This window comes from Haliotis cracherodii, unplaced genomic scaffold (assembly GCF_022045235.1).
Source record: "Haliotis cracherodii isolate W230 unplaced genomic scaffold, xgHalCrac1.p SCAF_14, whole genome shotgun sequence".
Lineage (NCBI taxonomy): Eukaryota > Metazoa > Mollusca > Gastropoda > Lepetellida > Haliotidae > Haliotis > Haliotis cracherodii.
Genome location: NW_027266269.1, coordinates 12,906,106 through 12,927,631, shown reverse-complemented (window position 1 = coordinate 12,927,631; position 21,526 = coordinate 12,906,106). Strand labels below are relative to the sequence as shown.

The following is a 21,526-nucleotide window of genomic DNA, read 5'->3' as shown; positions in this document are numbered from 1 at the left end:
CTTAACTTCAAATGCCTATGAAGTCATTAATTTGGTGGTTTTGATTCATTTTACCGACACTGTCTAAAGAACATTTCCGAGAGCTTTCCATATATCAGTAATACACGGTATGATTTCCAAAAGGTGTTACATGGCCAACCCCTGATGTAATATGGGCGGAAATGGCGTTCGATCCCGGTTTGGACGTGCATAGGATATACCTGTATCTAGTAAATTGCATTTTGGATTAAGACTAAGCCTTGTAAACTACACGGAACACCAGAAACCAATAAATCACATTTTGGCTGTGAAGATAGGAAGTTTTGACAATTCGAATTTGAATTAGCATTTTGTTCCTCAGAGAGGCGTCATAGACTCGAAACGCATAACTCCCATTATTTTCGTCCCCAATTGTTTGACACACTATATGCATATTATTCTCAGGAAGATGTCACCCCTCGTCTCTAAGGTGAGAAGAAATTTCTGGCCAAAAGAAACCATTTACTCGTATCAAAATATGAGAATGTAACAATGATTTTACAAACTGTGTTCTTCACAGTAAAACAATACTTACCTGACAATGTAGAGTTTTAGGAACTTGTTACATTAGATTCTGAGCAAAACAATGACTTTTGTTCAAACAATTTGGGGTCAGAGCGTGCTTGCTAAAGTAAATGGACGGTACTCGAACGAGTAAAAATATTGAATGGCTAACTGGATATAGCCTTTCTAATACTAATACAAAATAAAAATTATTAACAAATAACAACTTATAAAAAGAAATAACTAGACATACCTGGTCTGGTCCACACTCTGTCTCGCTTGAGCAAAAGGAAGGCTTTTCAACGATCGCGCACTTTTTACATTTTATGTTCCCCCTTCTGAGTGTGGTTGCTGAAAATATCAAGATATTTGCATAGTATACATCGATGAGGTAATGTTAAAAAAAGGATAAAATGTAAGGGCCATGTGGACAGGCTATGTGACTTGTCGCATGCCATCAACCACTCGTTTCTCCTGTCATGATATCAATAGCGCTGAATGCGGTATTATAGAATATTCACTCACTCATCCATATTTTACGAAAACACATGTATGTCACTTGTCCTTGCATCACAAAGAGGGGGTTTGGTTTATTACGTCGTTGAAACTGGAACAATGCCTCATTGAGGAATGGCAGCGGACTACCCCCAGCGTCACTGGATGTTTGACGTCGTGGTTGCATCATCGTGTTCAGGCATGCATTAATGCACAGGGAGCTGGTCATGTTGAATAAGTGTTGTGACAATGATATTGTGAAACTTGTTAAAAAAATTCATCCCAGTGTGTTCATTGTGTCTACTCTTTGTTGCGCCATACCCTCTGTATAGCGGTTAAACGTGGCATATTTTCTTGGTGCTTTTAGTTCATAACGTCACCAGTTTTATACAGCACTTTGCCGGTGCATATCGTTCCACGAAGTCAAAATCTGTGTGGCAACATGTTCGATTTTTTACAAATAAATTGCCAATAGGTCCTTCTTTTTGTCACTGAATACATTTGGTTGTATTCGTGCTACATATGTAAGTCATAATAAATTTTATCAAAATAGTGGAAACATTTTAGTTCGAAAAAATTCTGTTTAACATTTGTTTCATTGATTCTATTGGAATTATCTCATATGATTCTTCAAATAAAATACTGAAATTGCTACAATTTGATTTACTTGGTGGAAGAGAAGCCGTCTTTGTTGGTGATGTCGATGTTTCAGTAGTTGCAGGAGTTGTAATTGCTGGTGTTGTTCTGCCAGTCACTGGGTTGACGTTAGCGTTACAACGCTCTTCATTACAACAGCGGAACCCTCTTTCGCCTAAAGTCTTCATGTGGCCTACACACTCCTGGTAAATATGCACATAGAGGGTAAACAGTTTGTGTGTGATCTTTAAAAAATATTGGCTACATATGTATCATAATAGCAAAGTACAGAATTCGAAGAGATCTATGGTTTGTTCGTAGGATAATGTAATGTAGAATTCTGGTAGGGCCACACATGCTTATAATTACCGATTTCGCAAACACCTGGACTGATTTTTCAGTGACCCATTGATATAGTTGTGACGGCGCTATATCGCTATTTTTGCCCCTATGGAATCGGTTTCAGCGCACAATCGAGACTTGTTATTCTCTGGCGTTGGGTTTTATATTTTCTTGAAACGGGTCGAAATATCTGCTGGTTCACTGAAGTTCCCAAGTTTCATCAAATAAATGTTTTGCCCGTAGCATTAAAACTGCCCCCAGCCCCAACACACCTCCACTGTGTGGCTAAACAACATATTTCTGAAATATTTATCTTTACTAATATGGAGCAGAATCTCTGCACTTGTAAACAGCAGACATAAAATAAAAAAATGCGCTTTCTAGTCACTGTCTGGTCCATCACAAGATTGTTCACAGGCCGCCGTTGTAACAGGAGTATTTTATGTGCGACTTCAGGCAACAAACAAACACTTATTTTTTGGGTGCTACCGGTGCATACCCTTTTCTCAAAATCCTGCTGTCACTGCTATTTGGTCTTATATGCCCAGTGCAATTGTTAGGGCATATATTTGAGACTGACCATTCTCTGGCGTTGACGTTTTATGATTTACAGCGAAAATGCAATCCTTTGTTTTGCTCTTCATGTTTCAAATATTCACATGCAGAGCTATGCGTGATGATGTTTAAGTTTTTAGGAATATATCACCATTTACCACATATTTGGGAAATTATTACTTACCGTCTTCTCTTCACATCCAAGTTCATAGAAGGCCAGTCCAAACCTGAAGACTTCTCGCACTGAGCAATACTGTCAAGAAGAAATATGAGGGTCTGGGTCTGAGTCTTACACCCTTAAAACATTTCTCTTTATCCAAACACACTAATATATCAGGGTGAAAACACATACATCATTTCCATCATATAATGATATCGTCAAAAATAGTTTTCAAATATTTGTTTATGAATATTACATTTTGGCTTAATATTAAGGTTTTTAAACATTAAGGAATAGTGAGTGAGTATGGTTTTACGCCGCTTTTAGCAATATTCCAGCAATGTCACGGCTGGGGACACAAGAAATGGGCTTCACACATTGTACCCATGTCGGGAATCGAACCCGGGTCTTCGGCGTGACGAGCAAACACTTTAACCACTCGGCTACCCGACCGCCACCATTAAGGAATAGAAGAGTACATTGAATCGCATATCGCCTGGCACAAGTTATAACAAAAATAAACAAGATATGGAAATCTGGTATATATTTCCGAGGGAGCTTCAATATCTCGTATACATCTTACAAGAAACTCCTGATCATTCGAAACCAATTAGAATATTACAATGAGTGAGGGAGTTGGGTTTAACTCCGCTTTGCGTATCATGGCGTGCCATTGGGTACGGGTATGGTGCTAACAAATAAACCTAGAAACATAATCGGGGTGATCCGGGATCCGAACCCGCAATCATAGGTTCCAGGAGCGCCCAAAAGACGACTGGGGCAGCCGTGCTTCCTACACTAGTTGAAGATAACTATGAGTCAAATTATGGAACACGGGAGGTACACGTTAGTGGAGAAATAAGTGTCACGGACATAACGCTTGTACTGTCACGGAGCTGAAGGGGGTAAAGAAATAAGAGTTAAGTAATTCTAAAATATGTGTTACAAGTTCACATGTTCATTATTATCAGCTAAATGAAGCCGAAGATAGACAATATAAGGACCAAGACTCCAATTGATCACAGACTAATAAACCATGAACAAATATACAAGCTGGTCAGCTAAGGAACTATATAACAGCTATTACAGTAGATAGCTAAAACAACACTCTGACAAGACAATCGATAATACACATAGACAGTCAATTAAGCCGGCTGTTATCACTTAACACCTGAGAAATTTAACTCAACTCTCTAATGAGTGAATAACCTCTGCTTGTTCAGATAGGGAGAAGAGTGCACTGAGGGTCTCTCCCTAAAATATGTATGTACCAATACACCTGAACAAAAATATAGCCTATTGTACTTAACTCTCTGAGCAAGGAAATTCTTGACTTCCAGAAAATACAGTTACTCGACCTACTGCAAAGGTACTTGACCTAAACTAGGTTATCCCAGGAAACGTAGTTGTTCACCGAACAAAAGGGCATCAAATACATAAAACCCTAGTCAATAAGCCCATATAATCTGCTTCACAAAAGATGCATACCATTACCAAATAACAACGAATATAAAGGGAGAAGTAGACATACCTGGTCTGGTCCACACTCTGTCTCGCTCGAGCAAAAGGCTGGCTGTTGGACGGACGCACACTTTTTACATTTTATGTTTCCCGTTCTGATTGTGGTTTCTGAAAATATGAAGAATATGTCATAATAGGCCTTCGTTACATAACAATATGTAGGTTTATATTGATGGCTGGATGGCTAAGGGCGTTCTTCATACTATGTACCTCCAGCTTCTCTAGTTGTGATATCGCTTGGATATAGCTGATTATATATGGCAAAATAGAATAGAATCATTTTCTCAATCATTCCTGTTTTGAAAATATATTTGCATGAAACTTGAATCATGAAGTTGGCTAATTTGCTAAGTGCATGTCAATATATGGACACCCATTGTCTAGGGGTTGTGTTAAGAGAGACCTAAAGAGAGGCACCATTCAGTTTTAAAGAATAGTATATGAATACCAACGAAATCATTGAATCTTGTAGTTTTAATTTATATAAATCATAATTGACAGGTCAATTAACACTGGTCTTATCTAGCATTTAGACGTTGGGCCAAAGTTGATTATAACGTCGGCTAATACTCAATACCTCTCAAGCAGTATTAAACGTTTTTACCAAACGTATGCATGTTGCAAGTTGCGATCACCTTGAACAATAGGTTTGGCAGGGTAATTTGAAGTATTGCCATGAAAAATTCAAAATATTCTTAATCAGAATTAGGTTTTTCAGAATGTATTTTTAAATTTCAAAACCTGCGTGCATTTCTTTTCACAAATAATTCAAATAGAATTAAAGGAAATTTAATTTTCCCAAAATATGCAAAACCGAAAATAATCAAACAATAGGTTGTGTAAATGGCCACACATAATGATGTGAAACATTTCAAATAGTCTTTGCCTTTTCACATACATACAGTATTGAGGACATGCTTGACACCAGCAATAAATCCATTACTTGATCAGTTAAAACCATAAGGTGAATAGCACAGCAAAATAATGACAATATCTACATTTATGTTGTTTTTTTATTAAATGGCAAGTCGAGACACATTGTTTGGGGGATGAGTGCCAGATGAGTTGGAAAAACAAATCACTGGATCATCTTCAGATGTATCCACGGTTTTCACCTCCGTTGTGCCTTGGTCACTGAATTAAAAGAATAAGAAAATATCAAATCGTATATCAAATGTCATTAGGTAAAAGCATGACATGTTATGATGTTTATTTAAATTTCAGCTTAGGGTTGGGGGTAATCAGGGATCTTGTAATAAAAAAAAATGTCCCTTCTTTCAAGAGACAACGCATTGCATGCCTGGAAATATATGTTATCATTAACCAAATATATTAAATAACACAGGGATTTGCAATAATACTCTGATGCCCTCGGCCCCTTGGAGAATACTGTTTCAACATTGACCTTGAATTTTAAAGAAAACGGAATATAACTATTAATTTTTTTTGTGGAAGATGATTGCATTATTGAACCAGCCAAACCTTTCGCCGGCCACCACTCTTTTTAGTGTTGAACTTTAAGTAAATACAGAAAGAAAAACTGAAAGAAAAAACAAAACAAATCACAAAGTATAATATTTTCAAATAAATCAATATCGATAAATCTCATTTACTCACGGTATTATAGGTTTCTATTGGCCACTATTTTCATCTTGCAATGGCAATAAACTGCAATTATTCTAAAGCAGTAACTTTACCTCTCCTCTGTATGGGAAACTCACGATTCAAGTAATAATGAAAAGAAAAGATCGCCTTTGTAGCCCGAGTTTAAAAAAAACCCACTGATAAATATTTTCACCAAATAACAAATAAACAAAATAATTTAGTGAAAGCAGTCTTGTGTAAAAAGCATAAATGCTGTATATGAATTATGAATTGACCTACCAATACCAAACAAAAATTAAATCCCCAATTGCATGGATCGATGCTCATGATGTCAGTCACTGGATTGTCTGGTCCAGACTCGATTATTTACAGACAACCGTGATAACTCTGGAATATTGCTGAGTGCGGCGTTAAACAATAAACAAACAAACAAACACAAGATAAAAATCCTTAAAATTGGGAGAAACCGATGTGAATCTGTGATTATTTTATGTGAAAATAAAATAATAACATGGTATACTTTCACATGTTAATAATAACATTTACATCTTATTATTTTTTGGAAAATTAATAAAATGGATATCGATATTAGATAAGAACTTCAGAAGTCCAGACTCTTGAATCTTGACAACCTAACATTTCATGATAATTTCAAACCTCATTTACTTTATACAAATCGCACCCTTAGTTTTAACTAACTGCTATCGGTGCAAAATACATACAAATAATTGCAGGTGATTATGCTAGATCTACACTGCATGTTCCGTGATATCTAATCACCTCCTCGGCGCACATCACTTTCCACCTCCGTATCCTCATGCTCACGATATATGATACTGGCGGAATCGAATGTCTTTTGATCCTACAGTATTAAAGCCATTAGTGTAATGACACATTATTCAGCTTCACTAACGACGGCTGTGTTTTATATTTATATAATTTCTGTTTTTACTCAAGTTATTTCTGAACAATGGTTGTTTTTTCTCGAGTATGGTTTGGATGTGAAGGTTAACATTATACAAACACAATAATTACAAACTTACCGCAATATTCGAGGAAAACATTACGCAGACGGTCGAACTAGTGCCTTCTCATATCGCGTCGTCTTCTTGAGGAGAGGAGCCGGAAAGACAGCCCCTCAAAGGAGACGTGTCCCTTGACTAAACTTCACGAAATGTAACACGTTGTAAATTTAAGGGGACGTTGTAAAAGCGCTGGGCCAACCTGAGAAATTTGTCGGCGGCATCGTCAACCAATGCCAACGTCAGAATGCTGGATGGAGTTTAAGTGCATATCTTATATTTAGATGTCTGTCTTAAGCAAGGCTATATGAATTAAGTATATTTTGTATTGAGGAACATACTACAAATAACTCACTAGGGGAAGAGAAGACGTCTTTGTGCTTCACACCCTCAGGACCAATTACCAATTTGGAATAAACTACAAACAAGGCACACTTTAGCTGCTGATTAACACAACAAAGCTCAACTTTGCATATCGACAATCGCTGTTAGTAGTTAGTAAAGGTGAGGTACAAAGGCATAGGAATTTCAATGCAGTTGAAAAATATTCATTCCTTCAAGAACACGTTTCATGACATACATTGTTTATGAACCAGTGAGAGAATGTTGTTTATCGTCGCACTCACTGTGGTTGAGTTGACTTAATAGGCAAGCAGTTCAGTGACATAACGGCCATGTACCAGGCTGATATGTGGTTGTAACAGGTTAAGTTGGTTTAATAGGCAAGCAGTTCAGTGACATAACGGCCACGTACCAGGCTGATATGTGGTTGTAGCAGGTTAAGTTGGTATAATAGGCAAGCAGTTCAGTGACATAACGGCCACGTACCAGGCTGTGATGTGGTTGTAGCAGGTTGAGTTGGTGCTGGCGTCAGGTGGTTGTTGTTTTCATGGCTGTTACACAAATCATCATTACAGCATATGAAGCCTCCATGAGAGAGTTCATCCTCCCCCTTCATGTGTCCGTCACATTCCTGCCAACATAAGACGTCCTCAGAAATACACGTATCACTTCATCAGCTGTGTTGTAGTGGGCATTTAACTGGAACATTTAACCATGAACTGTCACAAAATATGCATAGCCCAATATCACTAACACCTTCGGGTAGGAATATAGGTCCTCGGCAACCCATGCTTGTCGTAAGACAAATTGGAGTGCGTGGTCAGCCTCGGCGACTTGGTTGATGCATGTCATCGTATCCCAATTGCGTAGATCCCTGTCCATGACGTCATGTACTGGATTGTCTGGTCCCTAATCGATTATTTAAAGGCCACCGTGTGACGTTAAACAACAGACAAGCACAAGTAACAAATATCACATTTTTTTATCAGGTTGGATTGTTAGATTGTTGGATTCTGGCTTCCTAATGAAAGAAAACTATCATGTGTAAGAGACCGACAATTTCATATCCTTGTGGGGAGAGAGTGTGTATGTGTGTGGGGGGTTGGGGTGTGTGTGTGTGTGTAGGCGGGGTCTGGGAGGGGGGATCCAAAACATCTGGCTCAAAATTCTAAATGAAAAAGAATATGAGGTTAAATGGCTATTGCTGAAAAATATCTTATTTCGAAAGAAAATCTTCCCAATTCCCACCCCTCACTACCCCAATCCTTACCCCCTCACCCACCTATCCCCCGCTCCATAGAAGGTAATACAAGTAAGAGCCATGCAAGATTGCTGCATTTGTAGTATGGAAACCTGTTTTCCCATGTTTGTCGAGAACTTTTCAAAATGTGTGTCACCCTTTTAGAAGCAATGGCTACCTTCAGATATTATCATTTGATGCTAGTTTATGAGTTTCTTCTTAATCCCACCGAAGGCCTAAACTGTACACGTCGGGGTTGCATGGTGTATAGTGTAGATAACAGTGAAGGGTTGGGTTCTCCCAGACCAAGGCAAAGTGTCATTCATATTTATTTACAGGTAACCCTGGTCATAAATGGAATTTTGTTCGAACATGCTTTGGGGAAGTTCTGTGACATGTTGTCTTTATTCTACGTCTATTGTATCATGTTTTATCCATACCACAATGGTATCATCTATGCCGCGATAAGAACATAACAAGTACCTGTTCTACAAGTTAACCCACAATCAGTGATAGGGCGCTACTGAATTTGTAATGATGTCAAGTAGCCTTCTATTTATACAGACTTTATCTTTTCAACAGGCTCAATGTAAATGCACCACGTGCACATTAAAGCACCCATGTCAAATACAGTCATATACTTATTATCTGCTGACCTTAACTACACAGTGAAATCACATTCTGTAACTTTCCTCCCACATTAAACCGACAAGAGTGATATGACTGGAATACTGTTCAAAGCGGCGTTCAACACAACTCACTCACTCTCACTCACATTCCATGACATGAAATTTTACCCTTGAAGATCCGGGGTAGAATAGGTCTTCAGCAACCCATGCTTACCGCAAAAGTGACTATGCGTGTCGTAAGAGGCGGCTAACGTGATCGGGTGGTCAGGCTCACTGACTTGGTTGATGCATGTCATTGTATCCCAACTGCGCGGATCAATTCTCATAATGTCAATCACTGGAGGGCCTGACCAGATTCGATTATTTACATTTTGCTAATATAGCTGGAATATTGCTGAGTGCGGCGTTAAACAACAAATAAACAAATAAGCAAACCAAAATATAAAGTATAGTATAACAATAGCATAAACTTCATGATTTACGAAACAGAAACACAGAATACATAGATATACACTGCATAACATAATCCGACATGTACATTGTTAATGAGTTTAAAGGTCATAAACAGTTGAAACGATAAACCCCTATTCCAAGAAAAATGTGAATGATCACCGACACAAATAGCCTCATCCACATACGGACTCTACTACTCAGACACAAACCGTGGTCGAGGTATTGATGTACATGTTATATATGTAAGGCTGAATTACTCACCGTCTTCTCAAGACAACCGAGGTCATAAAACGTCATTTGAAACCTGTACCTCTTCCAAATGGAGCAGTACTGAAAGAAATGCATTTGACGTTCACACTTAAGTCTCTGCAAAAACAGATTTGTTGGTTTGTTACTTACCAAAGAACTTTTCATTAATATTGTCTAACCTACATTTCAAAATATTTCTTTGCAAGTCATCATCTTTAACAAAGGTAATGCGTTTCGCCTTACAGAATGATGTTAAAACAACAGGTACATTGTAAATGGTGGTTAAATGGTGTCCTTGTATTTACCTTATCCTGGCCACACTTGGACACTGTGGAGCACTGGCTGGGATGGAGAACTGCCTCGCACTGCAGACACAGTCGGCTACCTCCCATAGGAACAGCTGCATGGGGGGAAGATCGGTTTCATGAAAAGGATACACTAGCAACAGATACGTGTGATCAGACACTGGGGTAGGTAATAGGGGAAATATCGATGGTATGAAGAGGATATACCAGCACCGGCTACGCCATGCAGGTCCATCACAAGACAAGGTCACTATCAAGTACGATTTAAATTTATATGTTTCAAAACTATGTCATCGTTTTCCTAAACATTATGCAGTGACACACCAATTGCTTTAATGAGCGAAATATGGACATGGCCATCTTTAATGTTGTGTTTACTCTTATTCTGAAAAAAAGTGTTTTAAGCATCTTTATGAAATCGTCTTACGCGATTTACAATATTAAGTTTCGTTTCAATATAATTTTTATTAAGATGAATGGAGTGTATACATTTCATACGCCTATGGCCCTGACGACGAGGTCCCGGAATATCCAGGTTTCATTGTATATGAATCTGTCACTCACGGAGTCCGCCACACAGCTTGGAGTTGCAGTGGTCGCCGATACAACATTCCTCACACCCGTGCGGGCTGCTCCCGCCTGCCACCGACCCCGTACCTTGACATAGCTGAACAAACAAGATGCACAGCAACATGGATATATGCAGCATGGCAAGGGAGCAGACAAACTTCAAGTGGAGGAGTGGGTGGGTTTGGTTTAACAGTTTACACATAATGCCAGTTATGACGAAGGGTCGGCTTCATGTGGGAGGAAAGCCCGGCGTATGGCATGACTAATACGTTTACGAATTACCCGTGGTGTGCCTTGAAATCAATCATGTCAATGGTGCTGACAAACCTAGAAACATAATTGGGCTTAACAAGGATTCGAACCTATGATAATAGTTTTTGTTGCACTCATAAGGGACGCAACTCTGAACACCGAATTGTGGCGCCTTAGACGACTGGGCCACAGTTGCACCCGAACAGCTAGCTCCTAGTTTTGGTTAGCACTAGGTTTTAAAGATTATCTGTCCCGAGTAAATAAATTATGTATTTGCGGGATACTTTCAATATGGTTCTACGTGGGATAGATAACGGGTAAGTATTGTGTTGATGGTAGGTTGTCCAGATTACGTTTGTCTTTTTTTCTGATAACGCATGGACAAATGTGGGTTTCAGAATCTCAAGAGGCGACATCAGGTGAATGAAGCAGTTGTTTAAACGACGTGGCATAAAACCAGCTGTAACGGTGGATGACATTATCATTCTTAAATTATTTGTGACAATGCGTTGATATCGAGTAACGTTGTTATGTCCACTTTGCAACGCAAGAACAGTTGGGGTGAACTAGCTGATCAGGACAAATAAACAATGAATGATGAATGAGAAGTACAAAATAATTTCACCTATATACGTATCCCTGTGGATATTATATGGCTTAAAGGTAAGTTTCGAGGTTGTTATAGTGTTTTGTCACTTCATCAAGACTTTGTGTCACATCAACAACACTTTGTACCGTCTCTTCTTTTTAGTGTCACAATGTAGGAAAAAAGAATTAGAAGAAAGTTTCGAATGACGGGTATCTTTAATTCAGTTTTACCGACAGTCTACTTCATATTCATCATACAAGATAATGAGGAAATGAACACTGTTCTATGCAACAAGATCAATGTAGCGTAAATTCTTAAAATAAAATATGTAGGGTCAATCAAACAAGAAGTTCGAAGATACACAGCCAGATCATACACAAGAGAACGCGCTGGGAGACAGGACTATTGGGTATCTGGACCAAAAGTTCTGTGTATACGCACGTGGAGACAAGCATGGGGCACTGTGTTATTCCGCCCTTGATAATAGATGGTGTATGTATGCTGAATTAGAGGCCAAAGCTGTCCTCAAATACAGAAGACAAGCATCGGGTACTGTGGTCCTACTCGGTCCCGAAAAAACCATGGGGAGACAAGCATTAAACAATGTGCACCTTGTTGTTCCCTGAACACACTGGGTAAAGGACTAAGGTGGCCTAAGCTGACCTCAGATACAGAAGACAAGCATCGGGTACTGTGACCTATCCGTCCCCCTAACACGGGGAGACAAGCATTTCGTACTGAGCTCTTATCCGGCCCTGGAACACACGGGTGGACATGCATCGGATACCGTGCCCCTACCTAGCGACACGGGACACACGGAGAGACAACCATTAGATAACACACAGGGTAAAGGGCAGGGGGTAACGCTATCAGCCACTGGAACATACGAAGGTGCAAGCATAATATTAGGTTCGTATACTGGGCCTTTTTCAGCCTCGGAATACGAAAGGGGAGACAATCATATGACACTGTTTCTGTTCAGCCCCAGAATACGAACGAGGGTACTAGATAAATGGAACCTATCCAGCCCCGGTATATATATGTAGAGACTAGTGTAGTACTAGAACAGAAGCCTTAGGCAAAGCTCCCTTAAGGTAGGTATGTTCCCTTCATGACATGCAACAAACTGAGTACAAGGTAAGCATGGACCTGTTTCTTTCCTCATATACCCAAACTGGGTACAAAGTAAGTACTATTTGCTTCCCTATATGCACAAACTAAGTACAGGGTAAGTATGGACCTGCTTATTCCTCATATACACAATCTAAGTACAAGGTAAGCATGGACCTGTTTCCTTCTCCATATACACAAACCAAGTGCAAGGTAAGTGTGGACCTTATTCCTTCCTCATATAAACAATCTAAGTACAACGTAACTGTGGACATGTTTGCTTCTTCATGTATACAATCTAAGTACAAGGTAGTATGGACCTGTAAGCTTCTGCATAAACACAAACTTAATGCAAGGTAAGTATGGACGGACTTGTTCCGTCCCCAGATACACATGCTTGGTACAATGTAAGTATGGACCTGTTTGCTTCTCCATATACACAATCTAAGTAAAATGTAAGTATGGACCTGTTTCTTCCCTATATACACAATCTAAGTGCAAGGTAAGTATGGGCCTGTTTCCTTACTCGTATACACAATCTAAGTACAGTGTTAGTATGGACTGCTTATTCCTCATATACACAAATTGAGTACAAGGTAAGTATGGGCCTTTTTCCTTACTCGTATACACAATCTAAGTACAGTGTTATTATGGACTGCTTATTCCTCATATACACAAATTGAGTACAAGGTAAGTATGGACCTGTTTCTTTCTGCACCCCGCCGTGTACTGCGTTGGACTGATTCCTGTCGATGACGCATAGCATTGCTGCAAAGAAATACGCAATTATGTTAACAAGACGACGAAACGACCAAGGGTGGGTCCCTAGCTGAAGAGTTGAAACGGTAACAATATAAACGGCTTTGTAAACAGTGTTATCTATAATATTACTCCTGCAATGTTCTTCCATGATTTAGAACTTGTCATTGATTTGTTTGCACTTGAAGCTGTATGCCAGCGTAATAGTTTGGGAACATCAATAAGCCTGGTATCTGCACTGGGATATTTCACTCAAATATAAAGGGACTGACGGTGAACTTACTTCGTCGTCTTTGCACTTGATAATCTCCCCACAAGAACCAGGCTTCACAGCCTTGTCACAGTCATAACACCAGGGACCCTCGCCTACTGGAGAATCAATGATATACTATGATACACATATGTGATATACAACAATACACATTTGCGATATATAAAGGCCATAAAACTGTACTTGTTCCTGAAAGATATTTGAATATTTACAATGACAGTGTTTTTATTAAACTAAATGTAATCTTTTGCCCTTTACAAAAGAACGAAGGTAGATGGAAATCTATTGAATCATGTTTACGTGTATTTCTTGTTTGCAATATAAGATGAGTATCATTTTCGGTTTGATCTGTAAACATTATATTGAAATTGTATTCCTTATTTCCTGCCATAACTAAACTCAAAAGTGTGCTATGTTCAATTCAGGATGCAATAGTCTGCACTAGTTAGTATATTATGCATTCAAAAACATACATGACGTCTTAAAATCCATGCTATTTATTTCACATTGTATTATTGACTATGTACTTACATGGACATTCTGCCATGATGCTTACGAACACTTTGTACGATTAATGATTTTTTTCATGTTGAATGACAAGTGGTGTAAGTCCTAAGGGGGTTTACAAAATACGTAAGTTACTCTGTATTAAGAGAGTCATATTTAACAATCATTAATGCCCAGTCCGCGCTTAAACTTTTGAGGTATATGTTAAATAACATTGGGCAGTGTGGTAACGTATTACTGAGTATTCAGGTCACCTAGAAAGCTGCATATGAAGCTTAGGCTGTTGTACATAACCTACGGAAATAAAAGGAGGTAGACAAGTCACCATTACCTGTGTACGAAGCACAACAAGTTCGAAACAGAATCAGAATGTGTATTGTTTGAATTGGTTAAAAAATAAGTCCAAAATAAAACACCAAAAATCCGTTTTGGGTTCAGTACTTCTAGGTAATAACAATATAACAGGAAAACGATCACATTTACTAAAAACATGATTTTGAGTAAATATAATTTGAGGCAACATAAAAGTCAGCATTTTGTCCTGGCCCTCAGTGCATCACTGCCAGCATGACACTTAAAGGGCATGCAAGGGATTAAACGTCCAAATGTGACCCTTTCAACGCGACATCATTTATCTTGAAGACCTTGCTCAACAGGTTCTAATCTATTAAACTGTCACCTGTTCGGACAATACAGTGGAGTGAAAGGGGATTTGATTAGCAATGGTTGGTCACTATATCCTGTTGTGTGTAATCCGGGCGGCCTGTGTTGTCTGGCACTATCAGCCTGTAACTCAAGTCAGGAGAAAGGACTCAGCTAGTGTTTGCCATGTAGCATTAGCATGTCAGGTTTCCTTAAACCAGTAACAGTTGGTTCTCCGGTCATACGTGGCTCATCCAGCACTGCTACAGTATTACCCCAACAGGTTTCTGGGTACACTGTTATGTTGGCAAGGTGGTGACGTTACATTATTACCCCAACAGGTTTCTGGGTACACTGTTATGTTGGCAAGGTGGTGATGTTACATTATTACCCCAATAGGTTTCTGGGTATACTGTTATGTTGGCAAGGTGGTGATGCTACATCATTACCCCAACAGGTTTCTGGGTATACTGTTATGTTGGCAAGGTGGTGATGCTACATCATTACCCCAACAGGTTTCTGGGTACACTGTTATGTTGGCAAGGTGGTGATGTTACATTATTATTCCAACAGGTTTCTGGGTACACTGTTATGTTGGCAAGGTGGTGACGTTACATTATTACCCCAATAGGTTTCTGGGTACACTGTTATGTTGGCAAGGTGGTGATGTTACATTATTACCTCAACATGTTTCTGGGTACACTGTTATGTTGGCAAGGTGGTGATGTTACATTATTACCTCAACATGTTTCTGGGTACACTGTTATGTTGGCAAGGTGGTGATGTTACATTATTATTCCAACATGTTTCTGGGTACACTGTTATGTTGGCAAGGTGGTGATGCTACATCATTACCCCAACAGGTTTCTGGGTACACTGTTATGTTGGCAAGGTGGTGATCTTACATTATTACCCCAACAGGTTTCTGGGTACACTGTTATGTTGGCAAGGTGGTGACGTTACATTATTACCCAAACATGTTTCTGGGTACACTGTTATGCTGGCAAGGTGGTGATGTTACATTATTACCTCAACAGGTTTCTGGGTACACTGTTATGTTGGAAAGGTGGTGATGTTACATTAGTACCTCAACATGTTTCTGGGTACACTGTTATGTTGGCAAGGTGGTGATGTTACATTATTACCTCAACAGGTTTCTGGGTACACTGTTATGTTGGCAAGGTGGTGATGTTACATTATTACCCCAACAGGTTTCTGGGTACACTGTTATGTTGGCAAGGTGGTGATGTTACATTATTACCCCAACAGGTTTCTGGGTACACTGTTATGTTGGCAAGGTGGTGATGTTACATTATTACCCCAATAGGTTTCTGGGTACACTGTTATGTTGGCAAGGTGGTGATGTTACATTATTACCCCAATAGGTTTCTGGGTACACTGTTATGTTGGCAAGGTGGTGATGTTACATTATTACCTCAACATGTTTCTGGGTACACTGTTATGTTGGCAAGGTGGTGATGTTACATTATTATTCCAACAGGATTCTGGGTACACTGTTATGTTGGCAAGGTGGTGATGCTACATTATTACCCCAACAGGTTTCTGGGTACACTGTTATGTTGGCAAGGTGGTGATGTTACATTATTATTCCAACAGGATTCTTGGTACACTGCTATGTTGGCAAGGTGGTGATGTTACATTATTACCCCAACAGGTTTCTGGGTACACTGTTATGTTGGCAAGGTGGTGATGTTACATTATTACCCCAACAGGTTTCTGGGTACACTGTTATGTTGGCAAGGTGGTGATGTTACATTATTACCCCAACAGGTTTCTGGGTACACTGTTATGTTGGCAAGGTGGTGATGTTACATTATTATTCCAACAGGATTCTGGGTACACTGTTATGTTGGCAAGGTGGTGATCCTACAGTATTACCCCAACAGGTTTCTGGGTACACTGTTATGTTGGCAAGGTGGTGATGTTACATTATTACCTCAACATGTTTCTGGGTACACTGTTATGTTGGCAAGGTGATGATGTTACATTATTATTCCAACAGGATTCTGGGTACACTGTTATGTTGGCAAGGTGGTGATGCTACATTATTACCCCAACAGGTTTCTGGGTACACTGTTATGTTGGCAAGGTGGTGATGTTACATTATTATTCCAACAGGTTTCTGGGTACACTGTTATGTTGGCAAGGTGGTGATGTTACATTATTACCTCAACATGTTTCTGGGTACACTGTTATGTTGGCAAGGTGGTGATGTTACATTATTATTCCAACAGGATTCTGGGTACACTGTTATGTTGGCAAGGTGGTGATGTTACATTATTACCTCAACAGGTTTCTGGGTACACTGTTATGTTGGCAAGGTGGTGATGTTACATTATTATTCCAACATGTTTCTGGGTACACTGTTATGTTGGCAAGGTGGTGATGTTACATTATTACCTCAACATGTTTCTGGGTACACTGTTATGTTGGCAAGGTGGTGATGTTACATTATTATTCCAACAGGATTCTGGGTACACTGTTATGTTGGCAAGGTGGTGATGTTACATTATTACCTCAACAGGTTTCTGGGTACACTGTTATGTTGGCAAGGTGGTGATGTTACATTATTATTCCAACATGTTTCTGGGTACACTGTTATGTTGGCAAGGTGGTGATGTTACATTATTACCTCAACATGTTTCTGGGTACACTGTTATGTTGACAAGGTGGTGATGTTACATTATTATCTCAACATGTTTCTGGGTACACTGTTATGTTGGCAAGGTGGTGATGTTACATTATTATTCCAACAGGATTCTGGGTACACTGTTATGTTGGCAAGGTGGTGATGTTACATTATTACCTCAACAGGTTTCTGGGTACACTGTTATGTTGGAAAGGTGGTGATGTTACATTATTACCCCAACAGGTTTCTGGGTACACTGTTATGTTGGCAAGGTGGTGATGTTACATTATTATTCCAACATGTTTCTTGGTACACTGTTATGTTGGCAAGGTGGTGATGTTACATTATTACCTCAACATGTTTCTGGGTACACTGTTATGTTGGCAAGGTGGTGATGTTACATTATTATTCCAACAGGATTCTGGGTACACTGTTATGTTGGCAAGGTGGTGATGTTACATTATTACCTCAACAGGTTTCTGGGTACACTGTTATGTTGGAAAGGTGGTGATGTTACATTATTACCTCAACAGGTTTCTGGGTACACTGTTATGTTGGAAAGGTGGTGATGTTACATTAGTACCTCAACATGTTTCTGGGTACACTGTTATGTTGGCAAGGTGGTGATGTTACATTATTACCTCAACAGGTTTCTGGGTACACTGTTATGTTGGCAAGGTGGTGATGTTACATTATTACCTCAACAGGTTTCTGGGTACACTGTTATGTTGGAAAGGTGGTGATGTTACATTATTACCCCAACAGGTTTCTGGGTACACTGTTATGTTGGCAAGGTGGTGATGTTACATTATTATTCCAACATGTTTCTTGGTACACTGTTATGTTGGCAAGGTGGTGATGTTACATTATTACCTCAACATGTTTCTGGGTACACTGTTATGTTGGCAAGGTGGTGATGTTACATTATTATTCCAACAGGATTCTGGGTACACTGTTATGTTGGCAAGGTGGTGATGTTACATTATTACCTCAACAGGTTTCTGGGTACACTGTTATGTTGGAAAGGTGGTGATGTTACATTATTACCTCAACAGGTTTCTGGGTACACTGTTATGTTGGAAAGGTGGTGATGTTACATTAGTACCTCAACATGTTTCTGGGTACACTGTTATGTTGGCAAGGTGGTGATGTTACATTATTACCTCAACAGGTTTCTGGGTACACTGTTATGTTGGCAAGGTGGTGATGTTACATTATTACCTCAACAGGTTTCTGGGTACACTGTTATGTTGGCAAGGTGGTGATGTTACATTATTACCTCAACATGTTTCTGAATACACTGCTATGTTGGCAAGGTGGTGATGTTACATCTAAGTCCAAATACGCTCCTACCAGCCCATCCCGCTTTGTGCGATTTAAGCAGGTCTTATCGTAGGCTTTAGAAGTCTTATCCCTTTTTACTTCTCGAGCCAAGCTAAAGATAAAACTTTAAAGTATAATTCATGTAAATGATAAAATGCAGTTTAAACACTACACTATTAGTCACATCCCCTTTTCTAAGCATGCTGACTACATGGTTAGTTTATGAAGGTTAGTTCAGTGATTAGTATGTAATGAGTTTCGTCAACACAAACCTGCAACGTTGATGCATCCAATAATCACAACGACCAGTATCAGAGCTAAAAATGAAATGATAGGATTGCACACAATTTTAACGAACGCTGACTAATAGCAGATTTTTCAACATGATTGGCATGGAATTTGTAGATATTTCAAGTACATTTTCACAAGGTTTATACTTTTATGAGCGGGAGACTTAGATTCTTTAAATCTGAGCTACAAATGAACTGATTTTACATATTATGATGACTTACATAAATGTATATTTTGAAAAGGGGATATCTGGTAGTATTAAAATAACTTACCAGCAATGTGAGTCTGCATCATCGCCCAGTATCAACATGCGTGTATCTCCGGTGACATATAGTAGGTGTGTGCCTGGCCAGACCACTATATCCAGGGACGCACACTGATAACGACGTGTGTCGGGGATTTGAGTTCAAACATTACACACTGCACAGGGCAGACGTGTTCACTTTTTCAAGGACTTTCTTACTTCGAGATACGTTTCGATGGCTTTGGATTAGATCCTTCCTTTGAAACCTAACGTGTATCATTTCTGAATGCATTCGGCGCCATTCGGTCCCTATATATTTATATCAGAGTATAAAGTATAAGCCTATAGATGTTTGTGTATACCCAAATATTATGTATTTACCTTAATTATTTTGCATGTGATCAGAATGCATTGGTGTATCATAGGGAATCAGGGAAAAAATGGTGTGTTTGTGGCTTTTTTTAATGTTTTGTTTTTTGTGTCTGTTATACAGTATATTATGGAAGCATATTAGTGCCACAATCTAAAACAAATATCATCAACGTATATGATATTATAATGAGTGTATCATCTACTTTCGAGCAATATGACTGTCTGAATGTCGATACTCATGATTATGTTTACATCTATATACACAAACTTGTCAAAACTCCTTTATCCACACAAGATACTACTGGTGTGTGTCGCCTGGGACTACAATGTAAGTTATAGTTTGTACTATACCCGAAGATCCGTTGAACGGCGGCAGATTATGTGCGGATAACGGAGCTGTGACAAGCACGAATATCTGTACTCGCAATATACCTATGTTATGATTGTGAGTCCAGATACTCCTTAGGTCTAGTACCTTGTATCTTCAGGAAGTTTAAAATTCCCTTGCCAGACAAAGTGATTGAGTATTATTCTATAAGACTAGTTTGCTATTTGGTCTATTTTTATAGTATTTAGGGAATACTATAGACCAAAAACGACTGAACAGCAAACTACCTCAGTACAACCAGAGTAAGTCAGTACTGGGCAAAAACTGCTCCGCAATCACTTTCGATCGAAACCTGAGTTTCGAATGACCACCCAGTAGCAAGACGACCCGTAAACGATCTGACGAAGCCTGGAGGTAAAGACAAATGACTTTGACATGGGTCTTATATTAATTTGTATGTATGTATTTTTTCTATATTTGCCATTTAGCTCATCTATTGTATTCTATACAATTTCTAATAATTAATGATCATCCTTCATGCCAAAGGCAAAGCAGACGTAGCTCACTTAGCAAAGCTAATTAGCACTAGCCATATATTTTATGTAATTAATTCTATACATTAACATCATGTCAAGGCCAAGCTGACTATAGCTCAACAAGAAAAGCTAATTAGCATCAACCATAAGCTATCAGAAATATCATTCTACTCCAGTCCTTTGGTTTCTTCAGATGTAAATTACTAAATGACCATATAGACTGTATAGACACCCAGACTATGTAATTAACGCAATTACCATCCTGTCACGGTCACGTGATATTACCTTTACCTGTCAATTACATTATGACCATTGAATAGGCATCCAGACTATATAATTGTCTGATCATATCTCCAAGTCATCAACAGGCTGACTTTAATTTCTCACAGAAACAAAAGTGTTGAAAAGGAGATAGTCTTACTGAAATACAACTCGACATTATTACGATTGTCATACAACGTATGAGCAATGTAAACGATAGCGTAATACACGCAATTGTAAAGTCGGTATCGCTGGGGTTAATATGATATCATAGAAAGAAACAAAACAGTGTAACGAGATATCAAATGTTACAAAGTAAAATCATGAAGCTTTGCTAAACAATCCCTTGATTTGCCTTCAGACTCTCTTGCACGTGGAATGTGGCTCGGCAGCTTTGCGATAGGAGCCTTGAAATGAATATGCTATTACATTTGCAAAATCTTTCTGCGTTAATGGTCTCTGTATGTTATGATCTGACGAAGCTTAAATTCCTCAGGGTTGTGTGTGTTTACCCAAAATGTATACTTTCATTTTTAAAAGATGTTTATATATAATCATTATGTTCAATGTTTCGCATGTCGTCAAATGACACAAGGCCCTATATTCTACCTTTGTGATTATGATCATGAATGTGTTTCCTTGTAACCTTGAATACTTTCGAAGGAAGTCCAAGGTAAATAGATCCAAAGTGGTGCTTAATAGGGATATACAGTTGAACTTTACATAATCTACAGTGTTACATAAT

General features: G+C 38.9%; 1 pseudogene; it reads right to left on the bottom strand.

Moving 5' to 3' along the window:
- Positions 1-19,370, bottom strand: part of LOC139461012 (streptococcal hemagglutinin-like) — a 43,447-nt pseudogene extending 24,077 nt beyond the window's left edge.
- Positions 19,371-21,526: the final 2,156 nt, after the last annotated feature.